Source organism: Astatotilapia calliptera, chromosome 8 (assembly GCF_964374335.1).
Source record: "Astatotilapia calliptera chromosome 8, fAstCal68.1, whole genome shotgun sequence".
Taxonomy (NCBI): Eukaryota; Metazoa; Chordata; class Actinopteri; order Cichliformes; family Cichlidae; genus Astatotilapia; species Astatotilapia calliptera.
Window position 1 is genome coordinate 19,600,993 of NC_137429.1, and position 24,557 is coordinate 19,625,549.

At 43.5% G+C, this 24,557-nt stretch overlaps 1 protein-coding gene across 1 annotated transcript in view; it reads left to right on the forward strand.

Annotated features, from left to right (window-relative positions):
- raraa (retinoic acid receptor, alpha a) overlaps nucleotides 1-24,557 on the forward strand; it is a 139,558-nt gene that overhangs the window by 16,719 nt on the left and 98,282 nt on the right. The window contains exon 2 of the mRNA XM_080305183.1: nucleotides 22,442-22,563. The gene's annotated coding sequence lies outside the window, so the exon portion shown is untranslated. The remainder of the gene's footprint in view (nucleotides 1-22,441; nucleotides 22,564-24,557) is intronic.

Below are 24,557 nucleotides of genomic sequence, written 5' to 3' on the forward strand. Positions count from 1 at the left end.
AAGTTCATAGGAAAAAACATCTAAAAATGAAGCTGGCTTCGAAATGCTCGTAGTCCTTTCACTTTGCCACATCTTTGACATGTGCACATGCAGGAGGAAGGTGAGCGTGTAGTAAAAGGATGTGAGCAATATTTCTTTGACCATAGAAATTGTAGACAAGCATTTGATGTTAGTTTGTAAATTTGCTTCCTGATTAACCCCAAATTAAGGTGTCTCTGAGAGCCATTTGTAATTGAGTTGTATGCAAATGAAGCCATTCTTTATAATAACCCCAAATCTTTATTTGTGTAAAAAAATAAATAAATAAATTTTAAAAATGCTATATTTAAAGCTCTGTTGTTTCACTGTCCCTGGTAGCTTGTGATAACAAATTACTGCAAAATTCATTTGCTGCCAATAAAAGGCCACTTCTTCCTCAAGGGATGGTGTTTCCCTGTTTTCTTTAGTTTTTTTCTCCAGCAGTATCTTGACCCTTCTAAAGAGCGACTATTAGCCTGGCTGTCAGAAAAGCTCTGTTGTGCCACAGCTTGCTGTTAACTAAGTGTAAGGAACTTGCTTTCTCACTGTGACAAGTGAAGTGAAATATACCCAAACAGACCACAGTTTTAAATGTCATTGGTTTCTCTTGCTTTTGGAAAACCCTGTCCTGGTCCACAGTTCTACATTTTATTGGAGCCGGATTTGCTACCCCCCCCCCCCTTCAGAAAGAGAGAGGATAAGCTCACTGCTTTTGACGTGAGCCAATTTTCTATTCAAATATGATTGACCGTGATTGTGTAGTTTGGCATTTACGTTGCATCCACGAAAGTGCCTTTTAACATTTACTAACCGCCATTCTGTAATTTCCAGCTAGTTGTTTTTGGTTTGAAAACAATACCACAAAGCGTTTTCCATGCTTTCTCCAGCACAAAGGTGCCATTTATCAGATAGCCTAAGTACCATGTGACTCTTTCAATGTAGATCTGTAACTAGACCTGTTAGTAAACACTTGTAATATTTGAGCAGTTTGCATAAACAAAATGGAAGCATTCATACACTTGCTGAAAACCAGAGTCATTAGATCGTTGTCTGTAGCAGCCATTCATCTGCACAGCATCGGCTAAGCTGCTCTACTATGAAAAGATGACACGCCACTTCAGATTTGTCTCTGTCTTGGCAATGAAGGCGCCTCTGTGTCCCTATTTGTGCATCAGGCTGAGGGGATTTCTAGGCCGCCACCTGATTCACATTGCTGTAATTGAGTTGTGGCCATAAGCACTACTGTGCCTGCCTAGGCCCTAGGTAATTCACACACCACAAAAGCACTGTTTTACTCCACTTTTCACATGATGTCTGGGGTACAAATGCAGCAAGTGAGAAAGTACAATCTATTGGAAAAGGGTGGGGAGATCATAGGGAGAACGAGAGGGGGGAAAAAGTGTGTAAGAGTTTTCATGTAGTAAAGCAGCTCTGCGCCAGAAAGCCAGGGAGTCACTGAGTCTGCAGCACGTGGATAAAGGACCACAAAGCTCTCGATTTCAAATCTCTCTCTCTCTCTCTGTTTTTTTTTTTTTTTCTCTCTCTCTCAGAGCTTAGGAGCCACAATCGATTCAAGGACGGCGAGATTGACGTTTTTGGGGTAAGCCCGAATTTGTCACTGCTTTTGACTCCGGGTAATTTTGGTTTTCCACATTTAACACTTTGTGTGTACCAATTTTTTTCGCACGCATGTCTCTATATAAGCGTTGCTCTTTGCCATATTAATGTCGTGGAGAGGTCGACTCTGTTGTCATTTGTTTTTCCCATGACACATGGTCTGCATTTCGCTGGCTGGGTAAAGTTCAAGCTTGTGGACAGCTGACTTTTTAAAGTCTTTCCAATCATTTTCACACACCCTTGCACAGACTCACACTGTGCGTCTGTTTGGAGGGGGTGCTGTGTCTTGTGCCCTGCGTGCTGCTAGCATTAGGATGAGCACTGTTGCATCAGAGCTGGAGTTGGCAGCGGGGAGATTTGCCCTGTCATATTAAAGTGACAAAGACCAAACACAAACAGCCGTTCATCATTCGCTATATTGGCTTGAAGTGCACAGACCATTGCTGTGTGAATATAGATTCATTTTGGTTCTTTGTATTAGACTGGCAGCTAAATGAATACTGCTATTAGTTTATTCTTATCCCTTCTGTCATTTCATACTGTTTTGACAAATTCTTTTCATCGTAGTGAAAGAATTTTCACTACGATGAAAACAGCAATACTGCGATCTTTCAGCCAATCAAAGATCGCAGTTTGTCCTCAGTCTGGTTTTGTCCTGTTTGTACAGACTTGTTTTACTCCTCTGTCCTGTCCCGTCTTGTCCCATTCTGTCCTGTTTTTAAACCGGCTCTTCCTGGCCTTGGGAGAAAGGTAATCTCTTCCTCTCAGACATGCACCTGCCCTCATACCAGCCTCTGAGCAAAAGCAAACTGAATGCTGTGTGTACCAGTATGCCAGCCAATACCCAGAAAAATGCAGACTCTCTCTGCAGATCACGTCCGTCATGGCATACCCACACAACAGAGATATGCTTTGTGGACAGACGCACACCCACAGAAGACGTCCGTGTGTTGTGTTTTTAGCTTTTGTAAGGTAGACACAAAAAAGGTACAAATTGAAGCTGTACAGTTTTTTGTTTATTGCCTTCATCATGTTAACTTCATCACATTTTGTGGAAATCACACAGTTAAGCCATTACTCTGTGACTTGGCAGAGGATAGTTGCAGCCATTTTGGACTTTATCTCTGAGTTAGCAGGTTTGGGGTTTTCATCTCAATGTAAAACTATACTGAAGCTCCCCTCCCCTTCCCCCTCTGCTGCCCTCCCTCCCTTCATAATTTAGATCCAGTCTCATAAGTGGGTTGGGAAGAGGCCCCGGCAGTTGATGTGGAACACATGCCTTTAATGATTCACACTCTGTGCGGTAGGTCGGTGGTGGTTGCCGAGCCCGCTGCCTCTCCCTCCGTCTAGAGTAGGAGTCCTGTATTTTTCACAGTGTTGTTCCCTTTTTTTCTTTTTTTTTACTCCATACATGGAAACTTAAGGGAAGTTGAAGTGCATAGCTATACACTGTTATTTACATGTAATGGTTCTTCTTAGTCTCACTCAGAGGCTGGACACAGTTGGATCTGTGTTTACCTGCCAGGCTATAACACTTTCTGTATCTTCTTTTTTTTCTTGTTGATGAAACTTCATGGAGTGAACTGCTGACTCCAGTGGCTCTAATGGTAATTTCTCTCCTGTCATTGTGGTAAATCTGGCTATAAGTTTTGGTGCGATTATGTTGCTGTTCCAATTTTTCACTATCGAATAACCGATCTAAATCGTCGGCTAAACTACTTCGAGCTCAGTTAATGTGTTGTGCTGCCAAGCTCATTTACTGTAAGGCGTTTGACTAGCAAGACATTGCGTGGCATGTTACTTCCTCACCAAGGACAAAATAGCAGAAGTGATGCTCAATACTCCAACCACAGTGACAAATTTGAGCAATTTCACAGCGTTAATCCCATTCAAACAAATGCAGATGCCAGCTTCTGGCTGCACAGTCAAAAGTTAGTGAAACATGCCAGCACGTGGCCATCCAGGCTAACGTAAATGGCTTCCTGGGGTTTTTTGTTGTTGTTTTAAAAATTTCTTTTACTTTCACCCTCTGCTCTCAATCTCAGCCTACATCTTTCCATCCATACTTCCATCTTTTGTACCCCCCCGCCCCGCCCTAACTCTTCCTGTGTCGCACCATCGTGGGTCCCACATCTAGTTTTGGTGCCTTGTCTCACTACTCCTTTCATCACCTGCTCATGGGAACACACTGCGTCACCTACCACACAGTGGACATTACACATGTATGATACAGAGACAAAAAATAGCTCATTCCTTTTTATCCAGAAACAAACTTGGTGAGATCTGCCGTGCTTAAATGAAAGTTTCCAACACTTGCTGACCGCGCCGGTCAAATTAGGCTGCTCGTGCGTTGGCTATGTCACTCTAAAGCTCTGTATTAATGTGCTAAAGTGTTGCAGTTATTGAGTCACTGGAAGCGGTACATCATATTTTTGTAATGATTTGGGAAAATGTGCGTGCGTCGTTGGAAGTCGCAGTGCTCTTTTGCATTAGTGGGAGAGTAATTTCGTTTTAGCTCTTTTTCCCACAAGTGCTTGGATTAATGCCCACGAGTTTACCAATCCTGTTTACTATGTTTTTATGTGGTGGTGCTCAGTTTTTACAATACCCATTATCCACGAGCCTAACAAAGTGCCACTCATAAAGTGTTGCTTTAATGAAACTATGCTTTGTGCTGTTTTATGCACTGTGTTTTGCGAAAATTGGTGTTAATCTGTTTGGGGCTCATAAATTAAGCCTTTTGTTAGAACATGTTTTATGAAGTTTGTTGCTCTCAGAGCTGCTTTTGGAACAACAGATGGAGTGTTTGAAGTGTGTGTGAGCGCTAAAATTGATGAAGAGACCTCCCTGGATTTGAGTATTGCTACAAATCACTACTCGATACTGGATGCAGAAACCCCCAGTCATTCTATGCGAGAGGGCGTAGCTAACAGTACTGAGTAGTCTGCAGTTCCTCTTTGGGGCGCCTCCTGACAGGAACTTGGCAGCAAGGAAACATAAACAAATTCCCTGTGGTGGGCTGGCAGGCTGGGCGGTGCGGTCCCCCCCCCCCCCATTACCATACATGCACAGCAAAGCGCAACCCAGCTCAGGCTAGCATGCTCAGCTCAGAACCCACAAGCTGTGAGAAATAGGTCTTAAAGGGACAGGTGCTGCTGGCTTTCCATCATAGGGCACAGGGCCACTCTGTATTTGCAGTCTGTTTTCATTGTGTTGTTCTAGACTGACAGCGGTGTGTGTTACTCCTCCTGCACAAACCCCTGACAGATCCAAAAAAACACCTTTCATGCTTAGGGGAGGGGAACTGTAGCCAGGGGTCCCCGAATTTGTGCTGAGTGAGCAAAAAGCCAAAGCAAGGATGATGTAATGATGGCAGCGATGGCGGTTGGGGGAGATCGAAGCGAATGCAGTTGTTGCAATCTGGAATGAAAGAGAGAGGGGACACGATGGCTAAAGTAGTCATAACGTATACCCAAACAGTTGCACAACCAAAAAATGCATTGTGTTGCACATGTTGTATTTATGCATTTGTGTGCAGAAAAAAACTCAGATGTCTGCAGTTTTCTCTTTCTTTTTCACTCACCCTCTTCAAACACAGTAGTGTATTGTGCAGCCTGACCTGGTCCCTGTCCAAAGGCAAAGAGAACCCAGATTGCTGAAACAGAGGGGCCACTAGTAACAGGCTGGCCAGGCTGTAGTTGTTATAGCCCGCTGTGGCCTTCCAAACCAACAGGGACTTCTGGCTGAGGCCAGAAAGTGTGTGTGTGTGTGTGTGTGTGTGTGTGTGTGTGTGTGTGTGTGTGTGTGTGTGTACACTTGAGTATTCTTTTTGATCAACCACAGAGGAGGTTTTTGGACAAGACTTGCAGGAGCCGACATGGCACCTCAGCACAGTTTCAGAAGTACTGGTAAAGGCATTTGCCTGACTTTTAATAGTCCTTCTCCATAACATCATCCAAATGCACTATTTTCAACCGTCCTTTAAGGGCGGTGCTCCTGGAGCAGGCGAGTAGGAGGAGAAGACCCTTCGCCTCCTTCAGTTCTCACTAGGAGGATTAAATGCCTCGGTGGTTTCAGTCATCTGCTTCAGCAGCTCGTCTGTGTGCTCTCACATGTGATTAGCACCTGTAATAATGTGGAATAGTGGCACACTAAAGTACTTCAACAGGCTGGATTTTCTGTCTGTCTTGGGGTGGGCATTAAATGAAATATGTTCAATGTATTCTGCATGGGATATACTAGATGGCTGTATCCTTAACACTAGTACAAAGGGTTTTTGTTTGCAGGTTTGTTTTTTTTAAAAACAGATTCTCTAGTTCTTTCCTGTCGATCTCTCTTTCACACACACAGGCACAAAAAGAAAATCACATTTCCCCTGCATATCTAGGCGAGTGTGTACGTAGCTGGACAGTCGGGCTTTTCCCTCATGTTGAAACATGTGTCAGCGTTTACAACTTTAATGAGATGATTAAGCGAGACTATCATTCTGGTCATGAAAAGAAAAGAAACAAAACAAAACACAAAGAGTGAATTCTAAGAGGTAATCTTATGTTCTCTCCAGAGCTTTTCTCACATAATCTTGGGGCAGTGTCTGCAGAATCAAGTTGGGACACTATCCAAGTTGTCTTTTCTCAGGTGTAGCTCCAGCCACAATCTCACTACTGGAAATGCTCCATTAATGTGCACTGTTGTCACAGATCGGCACAGTCGGACTTCATGTAGAGTTGCTGTGGAACTGTAAGGCTAAAGACTGCTGATTGTCTGTCTCTGACATTTGTGTTTTCACCTCTTAAGTCTGGCTGGTTATGTCTAGAAAAATTCAGAGTTGCATTGCTCAAGTTTGATGTCAGCAAAAAGAAACTATTGTGATTAAGTTGACATGCTAGCTTGAAGTGTCTCACTGATATAGGGAAGCACACCTCTCAGTCTGCGGTCTGTCTGCGTCTTGCTTGCGTGCCAACCACTTCCAGGGCTGAGCTTTTTTAAATTTTTTGTGACTCTGTGCCTGACAAGTGAGAGTGAAAGATAATTATTTATTCTACTCATAAACACCAATGAGCAGCAATGCTCATAAACAGCAGCTCACATGTACAAAGTTAAAACTGTGATTTTTTTTTTTTTCTTTCAGCACCAAGCTCTGAGAGGACAAGCTCAATTGCACAAGATTTTATAATGATGAATGATGACCTTAGTTTCTTTTGTAATGTTTTAATTAGACCTTTAGACTAACACATGATAGAACCCAGTCAATTGACATTGATTACTGCATTATGTATTTGTTTTAAATGTTGATTAGCGGGACATATTGGTCAGTATTGTGTGCATTTTTTCAAAGTATTCATCCAGACGCTAGAATAAATGCAACAAGGTGGGACGATCGAAGGGGAAAGTCAGGTGTGACTATGACATGTGGTTGACAGGTCACAGGTGAAGTCACATCTGTTTGTGCTCACAGAACATTATTGTAATGCAGCTGAACTGAAAACAAAGCTGTTTTCATTCCAATACCTTCCTGTTTTTGTTGTAATATGACTGATATGAAAGGTCGCCCACTGAAGCTAATGTAAAGCAGCCTTTATATTTTTAGACCCTTTTTCAGACTACTTCTCTTCAGTCCTGATTTTATAACAAAGAAGCTGTCTGATTGAAATCAGCACTGACTCACAGTGTTGGCTGCTCTGCTGCTCTGTTTCATCTGTATTTACAAGCAAAATTACCAAGTTTCTTGTTGTCACCTCATTGATGGTTCATAGTCAGTAGTGTATTTGTAGGACTTATGTGAAATCTGTTTAGTAAAAGTCACAATCAAGTGTGTAGTTTAAAAAAAAATAAATAAATAATGTAGATGCACACTCATTCAGCTGTACATAGCAAACACCGATGGGCCCCTCTGAGCCAGGAAAGACCTTATATCTAAAACTATTTGGGAGTATAAAGTTGTGGTCACAGTGGTTATTTTCAGCTCAGTGAGTGGCAATAATGGCTTAAGCATTAATTTTTTTTTTTTTTTAATTTGTACTGCATGCATATCAACCCTTTCAACGAGTAATTTCACCTGCGTGCAATTGCGGTGGGCCAGTTGCACAGCTGAAATGACTGGTAGAGTAAACCTTTATGCAAAATCATTGTGGACTTCTTAAGAACATGTAAAAACAGGAAGTGTCGGCGATTATGTCACTGCCACATATTTTGTGGAAGTAACAATGCTGTCGTTTTCCCCTATTGCTCGCGCGCGTTCATGTGCGAGAATAGAACAGTCAGTGCTCTCTGCAAACAGCAGAGCTGGGGGGAGGAGGGGGGGGAGTGGAGGACGAGGAGGGGCTGACAGAAAGTCTTAGGATCAAGCTGTTCCACTGACAGAGCACTGTGCAGGCTGAACTGGTGACAGTGCACTGCACAGGGAGAGACTGTTTAAAGGAATGTGGAGGAAATGGAGAAGATGGCACCAAAAGTGAGTTAAAGTTCCCCCTCCTCCCTCACAGGAAGACTATATGAGAACAGTGAAACTTGGAGATTAAGAAAAGGTCTCTTGGAATAGTTTGGGTGTGCATGCACATGTATAGTATGTAAAGCTCTTCTGTTGTGTGTGCGTATGTCCCAGTACTCACGGGGAGTAAGTACATTCTCACACCGATGAGGTGAAAAAGACAGCATCAAGAGCCTCAGATGTATCTTCTCCCCCGTTGCACTCTCTTATGTCCCACTAGGCACATCTCTGTAACGGCCCTTTATCGATCCCAATGCCTCCTTGTCTGCACTCAATCCACATCGATCGGCACCTCGCAGGGTCTCAGAGGGCTGCTACACAGCCTGTTGCCGTGACACACTGTGCGTCTATACTGTGTGTGCATGTGTGTAAAACAGTGCGTGTTTGTTTACTAGAAAAGAAGCCCTGCCATCATATGTCTGGAGTGCGTAGGGCTGTGAGTGTCCGTCCAGTCTTTCTGTCAAGCCTTCCTGGGCTCTGTTAATGTGGCTGGAGACCTTCAGTAAAATCGCTCCGCTGTAGCATGGAGTGAAGGCCTCGCTGTCATTAAATCGTGAACGATTCAGGGCTCCATGTCCAAAACCTTGCAGCATGAAGACCTAAGCAGCCGGCATAAAAAGACGCACTTAGTAACTCTGCAGTCTTGAAAAAAGAAAGAGATAAAAATGACTCGCATGTTTTTCTTTCTTTCTTTCTTTTTTTAAGAAAACCCTGATTAATCAGTCAAGCCACATGAAAACTTTGCTTGTTATTGTTGCTACTTGATTGATTGAAGTCCTGGATCTGGGTCAAGCACTCCCCCCCACCACACACACACACACACACACACACACACACACACACACACACACACACACACACACACACACACACACACCTTTTTCTCTCTCTCTCCTCTCTCCCTTGTTTTTTAACCCTCTCTGCCTTTTTTCTACCTAAATAAGAGCCAACCCCCCACGTCTCTTCCCTTTGTCTGTGGCACCATTAATCAACTGTCCTTTAACAAAAACAGAAGACCAGATGAGAGACAAAGCCCATAGTCTGCTCTCAGCATGGCCTCAGATAGGGCTTCGCTCTAGGTAAACCAAAACACGTGTGCTCCGGACAGCCACTGGAAACCCCCGAGGAGTGAGCGAGAGAATAGGAGGGACCGAAGACTTTAACGACAGCACTCACTGATGTATTGTATACAGTGATGTAGGCCTTTCCTGCACACTCCAGATTTATCGAGATGAAGGAGTTGTGTTTAATATATACAGTCCCGGGCGGACATGTTCTGGGTGTTGCCTTTTACACTGCCTGTCGGTAACTAAGATTTAGTCGCACTACGCTGGCCTCTGTGTGTGTTCATTAAAGTATATACTTATCCTGCTAAGGTCTACCTCCCCTGGTGGGAAAGTGCACGTATTTACTGATCTTAATGTAGCAAAGAGTCATTTCAACACCTGAGTATTGTTTCTTGCCTGCAGGCTCCTCGGGAATGAGTGCTGTGCCCGTGACAGTCTTATAGATGAGAATTGCCTTATTGAATGATAACTGAGCATATTATCCCTGTGACTGCGCTGAGGTTTTTATCGTTAGTTGTCTTCGTAATGGCAGGGCCTGACACTCGGTGTTTGTGCCGCATTGGTATGGTCTAATTGGCTGCGCCTGCTGCCAAAGTTAAACATGTTTTCACTGGAATTATTACCTAGTAGGTATATTGGCTAATAACTCTTATGTGTTCAGTTATACTATATGGTACTGACACACTGAGCAATTCTACTCCATTTATATTCAGACCCTTTTTATACACTGTAAGCCAATAAAGACAAAGCATTCCGCGCTATTGTTTCTTTAATCTTCCTATATATATATATTTAGTTGTATTTGCGGCTATTATGGCTTTTGTGGCTCTATAGGTTGTGTTGATGCTGAATTCTGCTTTGCTTCTGAGAATTGCACAGAACAGCATGTGCTCCAAAAAGGCAGGGAGGTTTTACTCAGAAACCAATCGAAGAACTGTGGTAAGTTATCATCCTGTCTTGGCGAGAGTCTGCATTCATAATGACTGGAAACCAAAACATAATTGAAAATAAATTTGTATTAATCAACAAGCCTTATTATAAATTGGCCACGGGCTGATATTAGGCACAGTGATTCAGCTGACTCACAATTTAAGCATTAATAGAATAATCAGATTTGAACTTGTGGAAATTCCCCCTTGTTTTCTCTAAATGTCACCAACCAGCAGTATGTTGGAAAAAAGCAAAGGTTTAATAACCGTTGGCTATGCGTCAAACACATGTAAGAATAGCTTAGCTGGTCAGCAAGGTCGCTATCCAACAGCAACACCAGCAGCTCTTTGTCAAACTGTGTATACCTTATGTAGAGGAAAGGTGAAGCTCTCCCAATGAGCGTGTAGCCCTCCTCCACTGCTTTTCACCCAGACGATGTACGCATGCCAGCTTCCTGTCTTTTCCAGCTCTCATACAGAATGATCCCAAAGCCTTCCTGTGGGTCTCAGAGGGATTAGCCGTGGCATGTGGACCGCCGGAAGTGGTGACAGGCTGTTCAAGCAGATTTGTTCTATAGAACCAGAAGATTTTTGTCACAGATGAGATGAGCATGTTGAATATTGGGGCAGTTGGCAAATGCAATATTTACATCCCGTTGGAGGCTTGTATGGTATGGGAAGTGGAGAACATGATAAATAAATAAACTGGTGTGTTTTCAGAAGGCTGATGAGAAAATCCATTTTGGACTTTTCACAATAAACACAGGGACTGAGGCAGCGTGTTCCTTTTCCACAAGAAAGTGACTTCACTTTCGTGGGTGTCTCTGGCAGTCCTGCAGTAGAAATGTATTTTTAAACTTTTAAACTAGGTGAATTGAAACTCTGTTCATCCATACTTAGAAGCTTAAGATTTTTTCCTGATAAAAAGAAACTGCAAAGTCAACTAAATTCATGAGTGGCGACCTAAAAGCCACCCCACATCCATTTTTTTTTTTTTTTTTTTACAGAAATAAAGCAGAGTTTATTAAAGTGGTCCAGGTAAAATGCCATCTGTTGAGACTGAAACCTGCTGAGGGGTTCGAATCAGCGCGTTCACCTGTTGTAGGGAATCTGAAGCCAAGTGGCCCATCTTCACTTTATTAGACTGAGCGTCTGTTAATAATTTATCCTCTGCTTTCTCTGGAAGCAAAACCAAAAGGCTCAGCTGTGGCTGTCTGTCCAGATTTCTTGTCACTGGACATTCAAGCCGTTTCCCATTTTGGACTGCAAGTTATTTACTCACTTACACCCTTCCCCAACACAGCCACACACACCCTGCAATGTGCACCTGCCCGGATGAGCAGATGATGCTGTAGTGCTAGAGGCAAAGTTAGGGAAGCACGGCCGTGTGTGTGTGTGGGGGGTTTTTTTGGGGGTTTTTTTGTTTTGTTTTGTTTTGTTTGTTTTTATTTTTCTTTTCTTTTCCCCCCTCCCATCTTTTTGGATTTTTTCCCTCTGTCATTACCTTTTCTGTTACTGTACTAAGACAATGTGTACCCTGTACCAAATGTACTCTTTCTCCCTAGCTCTATCCCCAGGGAGTGCCTGTTCTTTTTATATTTTAGTGAGTTTTTCGCCCCCCCCCCCTTCCTGCTCATCATCACTTGCTGCACTATGGTGTCAAATTTGGTTATGTATGCACCCCATGTCTTTGATCTCCCCCTGCACTCCTGCGTTGTGTACATTGCATAACCACCCGCCGCTAGAGGTTCACCTCAACTCCCCCTCCCCCCGATCTCTTTTCTCTCTCACACCCTCGTTCCTCTTTTTTCCTCACGCCCCTTGCTCTCCCCCTCCATCTTCCTCTTTCTTCTTTGGCAGCAATCCAGGTCATCACCTCTTCCCTTCTTCTCCTTTCTATGATCCCGAACCTGGAAAATCAGTTGGTTGCTCTCACTCTCTCTGTGTCTCTTTTTCTCACTCCCTTCTTGCCATTGTTGTTCCACTCCTCTTCCCTCGCTCACCCTTTATTTCCCATCCTCACTCTCTTCCCTCTACTCATTTCACTCTCCCTGCCTCCTGCTCTCCACTCTCCCAGTGGTCTCATTAGGCATGAAGGAGGCTGCCTGTTGTGTGTATGTGTGTTCTCTTAGGCAAAGTCTCACTTGACTGAGCATGCCACTTGTACTAGCGGGGGCCTGGGCTCCATTATTACCACAAAGCTGTCACAAACAGTATATAAAGTAGCCTCCTGTTGCCGAGTTGTGGGTGAACACAGGGCATTCTCCTAACAACAGCAGCTACCACTGCTGTGCCTTGCTGGAACGATAGAGAAGCTGCTTTTTGCTTTAGCAGGCGAAACAGACGTGCATTATACAGATATAGAAAATAGGAAATGTATACAAAATAAATACACACACACACACACACCTACACGTCACCTTTCTATTTGGTCGGCACATGCTGCTCCTGAGACTTAAAACCACATACCAAACACATCTGTCTCTTCTGTCTAATGACATCCCACCTATGTGGTCCAACCTTCTGGGATGTCCTCTTCCTCTACTGAGTGAATGATTATATATATATGTGTGTGTGTGTGTGTGTGTGTCCACCACTGTTTTGCTAGTATCTAGTTACAGGGATGCAGGAATGGGCCTCTGTGCTGCCTTGCTGGCAGGCCTGACCCCAGCAGGTCAACGTCCATTACCACATGAAACCTAAATGTCAAGCACGGCCCCCTGCTGTAGCCATTTGTCTTTCTCTGTAGACCCATCAGCCTAGATACACACAAGCATGCAAAGACGCTCACCTGCTGAAGAATCCTCAAAATGTCTCATTGTAACCATTTCCTTTTCTGTGGCTATATTTAAATACACACTTTGCACATTTCTTTGTATTAAAGGATTGATGCCTAGCAACAGGGGATATTGTTATTACATTGCTTTTGATAATCACCCGGATATAATTTCTTCCTACATGTTTGAAGCGTTGACTGACAGCCTGACAACATCCTGTTTTTTATCCAAGAGCTGTTTAGTTTGACCTTTTCTGAGAATGGAGTGACTTCAGTTGATGATGGACAGTCAATGAACAACACTTTCTTTTTGCTTTAAAAAATATGCAGTTTACATGTTCGTTTTCAGCTTTTAACCATTAAACACGGTAGTCTAAACTAGTGATGTTCCTGAGACATATGGTAGCTTCTTTATGCTGCGCGTAATGTTCAGTTGATTCTTGCCACACCTGCTAAAAAGCAAGGCCAGCAAGTGGCAAAAGTGTCCAAAGCATTAAAGGGAAAAAGCCATTCCTTATTTCTCACTACCTGAGCGATCCATCGACAGTTCTGTTACATCAGGCGAATGATTCATTCGCCATTTGTACGTTTATCTCTGAGGCTGTTAAGCATCAAACACCACCTCATTTGTTCCCATTGAAGTGATTTGAGTTCTTTAACCACCGGTCAGTGAGGAAATAGCATTTTCCCCTGGTACACAGTGATGAGCTCTGTAGCAGTCATTATCAGAAAGCACTCTGGCCAACTCCATCCCCCCCCCCCCCCCCCCCCCCAATCCCCCCCCAACACACACACACACACACACATTAGTGAGCAGCAGCCATCCATTTTTTGCAGATAAAGTACACACTCGTGCACACATATAAACATATGACTTGTTTACAGGAAGCTGTCAGCCATGCGTCCGTATGATAAATAAACAGAGAAGCATCTACTTTTTAATGATGGCACATACAGGCCTACACGCCGACTATTGATGGAAAGATTGAAAGTGTTCTCAAGGGCCTTTCCAACATGACAAATAGGTCTGGATTTTTTTCCCCCCTCCATTGCCTGCTCTTTTATTTATCTTGTGCAGGAGTTTGAAGATGCAAGCGATGCCAAGCACATTTATAAAGAGCAGTGACCAACAGGGAAAACATTCAGAGCATGAATGAAAAGAATTTGATAATAAACAGAGAGAAAGCCACAAAGAGTAAAAATGTGCTTTCCTTCAGGAGACCAGAGGACATGCACAAAGTATAGTTCAAAATTTAGAAAAAAAAGAGGGTTGTTTTTTAAGGTTTTTGTCAAACCTGAGGCATAACTGCTCACCACCTCCTGCCAATGTCATCTCAGGATACCAAAAACAGCAAAGCCACCTGCATTAGCAGGCTGCCCCTGCCGTGCAGAAGATGCTCCGCTGCTCGCTTTGATAAATGTTTCATTGTTTATGCTCTTTCTTCTGCGTCTCAGTTTCTCTCTCCTCCTCTCCATCCTACATCTAGTCGAGTGAATGTTTTCAGAGACCGGCGGGCTTTCTGTTTTTTCTTTTTTTTTTTTTTGTCAAGTGTTGTTTCAGTGTTAGTCGAGCGTTTGATGTCTTTCTCGATTGTTGTTCATCTGCCTCCCTGGGCCGAGATCACAGGCAACATTTATTAATCTGCAGGTTCACACTCACAGCTAAGGGACTGCTAGCAGCAGGTCCACCACATGCCTTTCCTTTTTCTCTTTTTTTCTCTTAAAACTATACACTGCCCCCCCCCCCCCCTTTTTTTTTTTTTTAACTATTAGCAAATGACCTACTTCATGAATCTAAACTTAGCTGCACTCAACCCCGAGTCAAGGGAGCGATTTGATTGTGAGTTTAGCTCGTGAAGGGTGGGCGGTGTTATCTGTGCTCCACAAAGACACAGGGTTAATTGATGCACGCCAGTGTCACTGTGGTGATTGCTTGCCTTTTTGCCTTGTTGGCTTTTTAAGTTGATTTTTAACCCCATTATCTGATAAGCCGTATGTGGCAGGTTGGGGAGTATTTGTGTGTGTGTGTGTGTGTGTGTGTGTGTGTGTGTGAGTCCTAGTTGCCTCACAAAGATGAAGAGCTCTCTCTTTACCTAAGGGGAATGGGGTTTGACAGTACTGTAGCGCCCCCACCCTCCCTCCATCCTTCTATTGAAACCACCTCCACCCCTCCCCTCACACACCATCCCCCGCTGCTGATAAATGTGTTTTTCTTAAAGGAAGAAGGTGGTTGGTTTAGAGGAGTCTCTTTTAATGTAGCTTTTTTCCCCTGTGTGTGTGTGTGTGTGTGTGTGTGTGTGTGTGTGTGTGTGTGTGTGTGTGTGTGTGTGTGTGTGCACGGGAGGGGGGGTGCTTGCTAATGCAGTGCAGGGCCATACAGCAGGGCTACAGGCAGGCAGACTCGGAGGCAGGCCTGCAACCTCGACCTCAGCATCATTTGTTTGGACGAGGGCCGTCAGCGGCTGTCACGCGGCCCATGATGAAGTGTCAGTCGGTAATTGTCCCCGCGAAGCATCCACATCTCAGGGGGTGATGGTGGAGGGAGGGAGGACGGGAGAGCTGGGAGCTGACAGAGAGAGAAATGACACCCGGGGCTCCTCCCATTCTCTCTCTTTCTCCTTCCTTCCTTCCTATTCACTCCTCTTTTCTTTCTTGGCTTTCTCTGCACTCTACCTAAAGCTGCACCTCATAGGAAGGTCTGCTGTGTGCTTGGCTCAGACCACTGGCACCCATGGAGCTTCGTCTGGGCTCCAGTAGCAACATAATAGATGCATCATATATAGATTTGTGGGAGTATGAACTAAAATCACCCAGAACTGAATGGTGTACCTTTGTGGATACACATTACTGAGAAAGTATATTTTTAAAACCACTCTGCAGCTGCTGCTCATCATTTAGTCTTCCATTAAGAAAAAAAAGAAAAAAAAGAAGTTCTTATCTTTCCCACATTCATCTCCGTATTGCCTTGAGCTTTTAATGGGCCTGATACTTGACTAAGAGGCCTCTTGAAGGCTCTTTGGTGGAAACATTGTTCTCCTTCACTGATCATCTTGAAAATAAGTATATATTTTCTAGCTATTGTCATTTTTGGTAATTAGATTCAGTAGAGGGCTTATATTGATTGTTCAATGTCTCCATGTAATGAAAAGCTTTTACAGGACGTGTACACAGTAGCTATTTATAGTGCAATCCATAATGTGTTGCCTTATGTCATGGGCCCTAATGCACAGCAGCCAGGCTCCTGTGCATAAATTGCCGGCAGAAGTTTGAAGATAGAGCCTTGTATGAGTGCGTCGTGATAGACAAAAGGGAGATGGAGAGGAAGGAGATATTAAAGGACAGACAAAAGCTCTTATGAAAGAAAGAAGGGGCCACAGGAGGAGAGAGGATCCCACGTGGAGAAGATGAATAGAGGCTGCATACTGAAAGATGGGCAAGGCATGTAATGGAAATGCGGAAAGAGGTGAAAAGAGGCGAGAATATGGAGGAAACCACCTTGAGATATGAGCCCTGCATTTCCACTTTCTTCCTTTTCCCATAGGACTTCGAACCACCACCGCTATCATCTCCACCTCTGTGATGGTAGGATGAAAGCTGCGATGTATGGTAGATCAGTGATGGGGTTCCTTATGGAGGAACAAGCAGAGTGAAGAGGAAAGATGAATATAAAGGACAAGGACAACAAAAGCATATGAAGAAAGGAGAGAAGAAGTGTGTGAAGGAACATGACATAAGAGGGAAAAGTGTAAAATTAATAACAGGGCTTAGAAGGGAGACTCCGTTTTTGGCACCCGGCTTCTTATGACACCCTGAGGACAGCAGGTGAATTATAAGGAGGCAGATGGGAGGCATCCCAGCCTTTTCCCTCTGTCTGTCTGTTGGCTGCAGGTGGAACACAGCCTGCCACTCCTGCTGTCTAAATGAGGAGGTGCTCTCCTCCTTCTCCTCCTCTCCTCTGTGTCTCTCCCTTATACACACTGCTTCTGTCTTTCTTTCCTTTAATGGGGCACTGGCCTGGGGCGCCGAACCTGCTCCCTCTGGAGCAACACACATACAGCGTGCACACACACTGATCATGCATTACAGAGACTCCTGCATGCCCTTGCACATGGTGCGATACACACACACAGAAATGGAGAAGCAGGGGAAACCGCAGCCCCCCAAATTATGCCCCAGTCTGCGAGATGATGAATCTGGTTGGTGATTAGTTAGTAGAGGAGGGAGGCACACTGCATAGGCCCTTTAATGGGCCATAATTTGGGAAGATAACTGTATTGTCCTATCTCTCTTGACATTTAAATCTAATCAGACCCTGCTGGTTAGCACTTTGGTCCAAGACAAGAGGGAGCCTGGGAGGGATAAAAGACAGCAGAGAAGCATTGGTCCATAGTGGGTCATTGATCCCTGTAGGGCAAGGCTAAGCAATTAGAAAACAAGACCAAGAGAAACATTATTTCATGCATTCCCTCATTTATGTGTTTATTACTTTTGCTTTGTTTTGTTTAACTATCACCACACAGAACGCTGAATTCAGTATATTCTAAGGGATGTATATAAAGTTCCTTTTCCTTCCATACGCACATGATTATGTGTACACAAGCACCACTAGTGAGCCACTCCAAGGCCTCTTTTGTGCTCTTTATTACCACAGATGAGATGCTCAGTTTGATTAAGACTTCTCTTTTATCCTCTTCATTAGCAGAGGAAAGCCACGGTAGCAGCCGTGGCCCATGTAAAGAGGGGCATGAATTAGAATCCACTTATTCCATAGACTGCCACTAATTCAACTCAATGGCGTTTAATGGCAGGGAGTAATAGGAAAAGGGTGTTTCTAATTGTGTCTTTGGATAGGGCCGCGTGTGCTGAACAGCTGTTTTGGTGAAGTAGGCTCCTCAAAGAGGCCGAAGTCCAGCGACAGCATTGGAGGGCCCGCACAACTCCGTTCGATCGAGCTCACCAGCAATAAATGCTCGTAGACGAGCCAATTTCCTCTGGCGGAGCATCCTGCAGAGTGGAGGAGCTGGGCCTCAGTCAATGAGAACCACCTGGTGCTGAGGGAATGTGATTAGGCTTGGCACTGCTGTGAGCGAAGAGCTGTTTTGTTAAGGCGGATTGAGATGCAGGAAGGGGGGGAATCTCGCCTGAGTTTGGTTTACTGGAGAAATATTGACATTAGGTTTTTGTCAGAGCGAGATCTGAGACACAATGTTGTTTTGTTGGTGCGCAATTAGAGGGAATTATTTTGGTGGCAGCATGTGTTTTACGTTTTGATCTTGGTACCGATTGTCGACTCGGTTGGAGCGTGGGACACGCCACAACAATGGGGTTGTGGGTTCAGCTCCCACACAGACTACACGCATACCAACTTAGAAGTCAGAATAGTTGCGCAAGTGGCTAACCATACGGAAGATTAACGCTTTTTTTCTGCACTGATGGGAATTTTATTGCAACCTCAAAAATGTCTGGAAATCCACAGAGAATGGCGATATTCTTTGCATGGCAAGATTTAGCTGTCGCATGGCCCACCCATGCTACAGCTACAACGAATGGCATTCATTGGACTTTGTCACAGTGCATCACTATAACAAATAAGCCTTCAGAATAGCCTTCTTCTATTTAAGCTAGCCTCAGATAGATGATCACAAATTTTCCTTGTGTTGTTGGGTTGTTTATTAGAGGTGGGAATCACCATACAACTCACGATACGATAATATCACAATACTTAACGCACGATACGATATTATTGCAATTTTTAAAAATATTTTGCGATATTCAAATTCTGTACATAAAGGTAAACTTTATCAATATTAATTTTATCTCATATCAAAGCCTCGCACTCAGTCTTTCTCTCATTTCAGTCAGTTTTATTGTTGACAAACTGAACGGTTTGTATTACAGTCTAGTCCAACTTAACTGAATGCAACCATCTGGTACAATTATAGCTACTCTGAACCATGCAATTTATGAAAACTATGCAGCCCATTCAGCAACTGAAGAATTTGAAAGTAAATTAAAACAAAATATAATTTTACATTAAATAAAAAAAGTTTTAAACTTAATTAAAATAAAACATGTCTTAAATTAAAATAAGTAAACTGTCATGTTTATTGCTGCCAAAAAAAAAAGTTAAACACATTTGGACAGTGAAGGAATGTCAGGGTTCTTGCTCAGAAAAAGGGATCAACGTGCTCTGAAGTCAGAGCATGTTCCAGTCCACGAAAAAATTGTTTGTAACAAAATATCGATTTCTGCTGTCGATACATTATTAGCAAACAAAATATCACAATACTACACGGTATCGATTTTTTCCCCCACCCCTATTGTTTATGATCATTAGTGATGACTTAGACCTTACAAGGTTTAATAAAAAATTTCTTGCTGTTGCCAGCTATCATCACATCTCTGAGTTTTTCTGGCTTACCTGGAGGTGTGTTCTAAAACAGTCTGCCTGTGTTTCTTGTTTTTGCTGACTTTTTGTTTGTTGTTGTTGTTTTGTTTTTTGTTTTTTTTAATCATGTGACCATATTCTTAGCTCTCAGCAATAAATTGTGTGACTACTGTGTTATTATTACCCACAGAAATGGCAGCCAAAACTATGAAGAGGGCTGTACCTCCGGGCTGCTGCACCATTCATCTGAAGCCTTGTTCCTTTTGATGCGTATTTAATTTATTTGACCTTTTAATTTAACCAGACATGTCGGACCTTTCCCAAGATTCGGTTTTCACTTGTAAGAAACCGTCGCTGTGTGTGTGTGTGTGTGGTGCGCTTTTTGTGCGCCTTCCCGCAGGGGTTATCACAGTTGAGTGAATGTTGGCTTGCGGACAGTAGCTCTGATCACATTTGATGATGGAAACGCATACCACTGAGGATTGTGTTTGTGTGTGTGTGTGTGTGTGTGTGTGTGTGTGTGTGTGTGTGTGTGTGTGTGTGTGTGTGTGTGTGTGTTTGTGTGTATATACAAAGCAAGATTGTGGAGGTGATGATAGTCCTGCCAGTGTCTGTAGAGGGTATTAATCTCACTGTTTATGCATGTTTGTCTTTTGTCTTTTCTTCTGCTGAGTCTTCAGCTCTACATTCCCAGCGTTGATGTTTTTCCACCTCAAACCATTTTTTCCTCTTAATACATCTGTTTGTGTGTTTGTTTTTTAAAGAAATCTCAGTGTCATCCCTTTTTCCTCCATTTTTTTTCTTTATGGCCTGTTCGCTCATCCTCCTCTGCTGTTGCCCTCGTTGCCCCTCTTTCTGTTCATCTTTTAATCTCCACTCATCTCTCCCCAGTCTGGATCTTGGCATTTAGGCCTCTAATTGAGCTGGCATCCCTTGAATACTTCATGGAAAAGAACAACAGAGAATCCCACCATTGTTTTCTGTACCCTGTGTTCAGACACAGAAGGCAGGGCCAGTCTGTCTGAGTAAGAGAGAGAGCATTTACAATTTCATAAATGTGCATTGCCCGAATTGACTGTCTGTACATTTAGGAGTTGATTGCATGAAGACAGCTGACAATTTTTTACCAATATAAGAGTCAGTGTGACAGAGTAGTTCATGGCATGCAACCATAAATGCACCAGCCTCGAGAATACAGTCAGTCATGATTAAGAAATTAAACCTGGAACTTATCCTCTTACACTTTCTGTCTTGCTTACCCTGAAGAAATCTCCTCCTCCTCCTCTCAGCTGAGCACACCCCTCGTTCCAGAAGAGAGAAATGAAGCACTGGTCTACTCCTTTTTCCAGAATGTGTTTGACAGCTTCTCCAAGCTCTCCACTAACAAATCCCAGCACACACTTGCATGGAGACACACATTCACAAATGTTTTGGAGCAAATCCCGTGTGTGTGTGTGTGTGTGTGTGTGTGTGTGTGTGTGTGTGTGTGTGTGTGTGTGTGTGTGTGTGTGAGAGAGAGAGTGAGAAAGGAGAAAGTGAGAAACTAAAAGAGAGTTCGCACAGCAACCTTAATCTATTTCTATCTTCAACTTAGTTTGCTTCTTCAGGTGAGAGGTAGATGAGGAAAGTGTGTGTGAGAGAGAGAGAGAGAGAGGGAGAATGAGAAAGAAGTGTTCTCTAGTTGCAGACTGAAAGAGGACCCACTGCAGGATGCCCTTCAGGCAACTAACACACAGAGAAGAAACTGAAATATGAAACAGTGGCAGCACACATCAGCACATACAGTATAAGATAGAGAGCCCACATTCATACACACACTGACAACTACACCAAACTCCCCCTGTGTGTGTGTGTGTGTGTGTGTGTGTGTGTGTGTGTGTGTGTGTGTGTGTGTGTGTGTGTGTGTGTGTGTGTGTGTGTGTGTGTGTGTGTGTGTGTGTGTACATGTCTTTGTTCTGTCTGGCTGTCCTCTTGGCACGTAAATCATAATGGATCTCATTATCCAGCTGGGTCGGCTTGGTGGGGCCTGTCTGGCAGGAGATGATAGCTGGATGGCTGAAGGGCTTCCATAACACATACACGCGCACACACACACATACACAGGCACATACTCAGCTTTATCCATATATGCATGCCATTTAGCTTGGATAGCTTCTGTGGGAGCATATATGTTTCATTTTCACTCAAATAACATCAACAGACGGACACACACACAGACACACGCACACGCACGTTTATAGCCCATCCAGACACAATGGACATTAGCGGCTCAGCTTGCCGTCAGACAGAAGGCGAAGTGATGCAGAGCAGAGGGAGGGACGGATGAAAAATGGAACTTATCCTCTTACTCCCTCTCTCTTGTCATCCTCTCCCCACCTTCTTTCACCCCCCTCTTCTTTCCTTCTTTCTTCCTGCTTATATCCTATCCGTCACTTGTTTGGAGGACACAGCAGATGTCGGTTTGTCCCTCGAGGTGAGCGGGCGCTTGTGCTGCCATATTTTTCCTCCTTATCGTGGTACAGTTTCCCACACAGACTGCAAGAGAGGCATGAATCACACGTGCACGCCACGCTGGTTTTGAGTTGGGGAGTGGTGTGTGCATGTGTGGGTGGGTGTAGTGGGGGGGGGTAATAATGTTTTGTTCCAGTAAATCACATGTTTCGTGAGTCTTGTACACAAACGCATACGCACGCTGGTGCCATTTGGTATCCGAGCAGTGCTCAGAGTTATGCTGTGAATACAGGCGGAGCAGTTGGTTGCTCGTAACACGGTTAGGGCCTACACCATTTGTCTGGACATGACCATTACCCAAGCCAATTACTGGCTGGTGTACCGGCGACTCGCCAACAACCTAATGTTTTCCCGTCATGGCTGCCCCCACCGGCCCGAAACCCCTTCCTTTGCAAACACACACACGCAAGCAGAAGGAGGGGGGGTAGAGAGGAAGGATGGAGAGCCTGAGGCAAAAAAACCCCACCCCATCGACTTGACTGACTGATACACCTAATAAACTTTCATTTAAGCTAATGTTCCTCTTTTTTTCCTCCCCTCATCTTCTCACCATCCCTCCCCCTCTCTCTTTTCTTACTTTTTTTTTCTCCTCATTGCTACTCTCCTCCTTTCCTCCTCTGTTTTTCAATTTTTCTGTCTGTGCGCCAGAAGAAGGGCCTCTCCGAGCAATCGATGCAGGCAGTCCACCAACCGGAAGCCCAGTTGGCCGAACAGCACACCACTCAATCAGTCTGAACAGCAACACCCAGGGTTTCTGGCAACCAACTGAGGTAGACGCACTCTCGCTATATATACAGCAGTAGATCCTGAACTGAGCTCATTTGATAAATCATGTACATATCCTGCAACAGCAGTAAATGTCATGCACCAAGTTTTATATATCGAAACGAAGCCAAATGAATCAACAGCAATACATCAAACATTCACACTCATCTCTTAAATAGCGCAGACATGCCAGAGTGTTTTGGAACGGGGACTCTTTGCCACCGCCAGCCCATATATCTTTGAATACTCTAGGTGATATGCTAATTTAACTTTCAGACAAAACAGCTGTTTGTTTTCCTTCTATTTATAGGCTTTGTCTGAGACCACAGCTGGCTCAGTATGTACATGTGTGGTTTTCCCTCTACTGGTTACTGTGTCAGTATGTGTTGACAGTGGACACGCTCTGTACAACCACACTGTTTGTAGTTGCTTTACTTTCACTCGTGTGTGTGTGTGTGTGTGTGTGTGTGTGTGTGTGTGTGTGTGTGTGTGTGTGTGTGTGTGTGTGACTGAATTGTAAATTTTATGTGAGGTTTCATTGCATTCATGGCATTGTGTATTTTTTGCTAACCTTAATATATGTAAGTGGTGTATTTGTTCTTAGTTAATCTGTTGTAAGTGTGCAGTACAAAGGGGTTTCTGCTCTTTGTCTCAATTTGTGTCGAGTTGGGAAAAGGCAGGAATTTCCCCCCCTTTTTTTTCCCTTAAAAATAGTACCTTGCTCTTTTCTCCATTTGTTTGATTAACGAGAGCTGCATACTCCCATCGTAATAAGAAACTATAGCTTTTGCTCACAGAAGTGAGTAGTTATTTTTAGGGCTGCAGTTTATGATTTCATAAGCTCCTTTCAGACACGCGCTCCTTTTCATTCATCTGACAGCATCTCGGCGCATCGGCTTCGTGTCTGTTACAGCTTTTACAGAAAGGAAAAGCTGTGACAAGCATGCTAGTTTTGAACCTGTAGCACATGGTTACCCTTGAGACTTGGTGACCTAAACAGCCTAGCTAAGTCTAAATCAGAAATGTAATGTTCTGTGCTTCGATCTGCTGATATTTTATTTAGATTTTCAAATATTTCTTCACCTCAGGTTTTGGATGGATCAGAGTGAATATTATTACTGCCTTAATATAAAGAACAGTAATCACAGCCTTTAATATAAGGACTCAGATATGTCAACAGGATTCCTGGGTGCAGATTGCTGAAACTGTCGGATTGAACGTGAGTGAATGTATGAAGAAGTAGAGAAACTTAAGGGGGAAACATCTTTTCCCTGAAGGAGGAAGAAGTCTCAGGGTTTTATTTGTTTTTATAATGCCTGGCCCTGCATAAAACACCGAGACATGACCACAAGGTTATTAACTGCACGCGTGGCTCAGCTACGGAGTCTATATCGTAGTCTCGTATGATTCAGCTCTTGAGGTTGAATGAAATGTTCCTATTAATGAAGAGGCATGCACAAGTTTAGAACTGAGTGTACTTTTTCTGCATCTTTGGGGAAGTACACATACAGAACTCTCCAAAGTAACTTTTCATGTATGTTGACTTTCCTGTCATTACAGATTAAATTGCCTATAAAACACTACTTAAGAGTAAATTATTTACCTGAGCGAATAAAAAGTCTGCGGCAGCACAGATTAACATGACTCAGCAGTTAGTTTGGGTAGCTGCTTTTGGTCTCACTGCCAAGTTTATTTCATACCTGCAGCTATAGGAATTCGTTAGTTTCCAAAGATAGAGTTGCATGCAGTACTTGCACCTGCTGTTCTACTTTAAATCTTAGAGAGTTTAAATTTCAGTGTCAAAAAGGAAACTAGAACAAAATGATTACTGATTAATACCCATCTGAATCTGATAATAACTGTTTATCCAAGATTGTGTAGTTTAATATTGGCTGGAGTATCTAAAAATGTCACATCCTAAGCTTCACTAATTGAAATAATTAAGGCAGTTACGTTAGGTCACTAACCAAAGTAAACCATAGCAGCTCAGTGTCTTCAG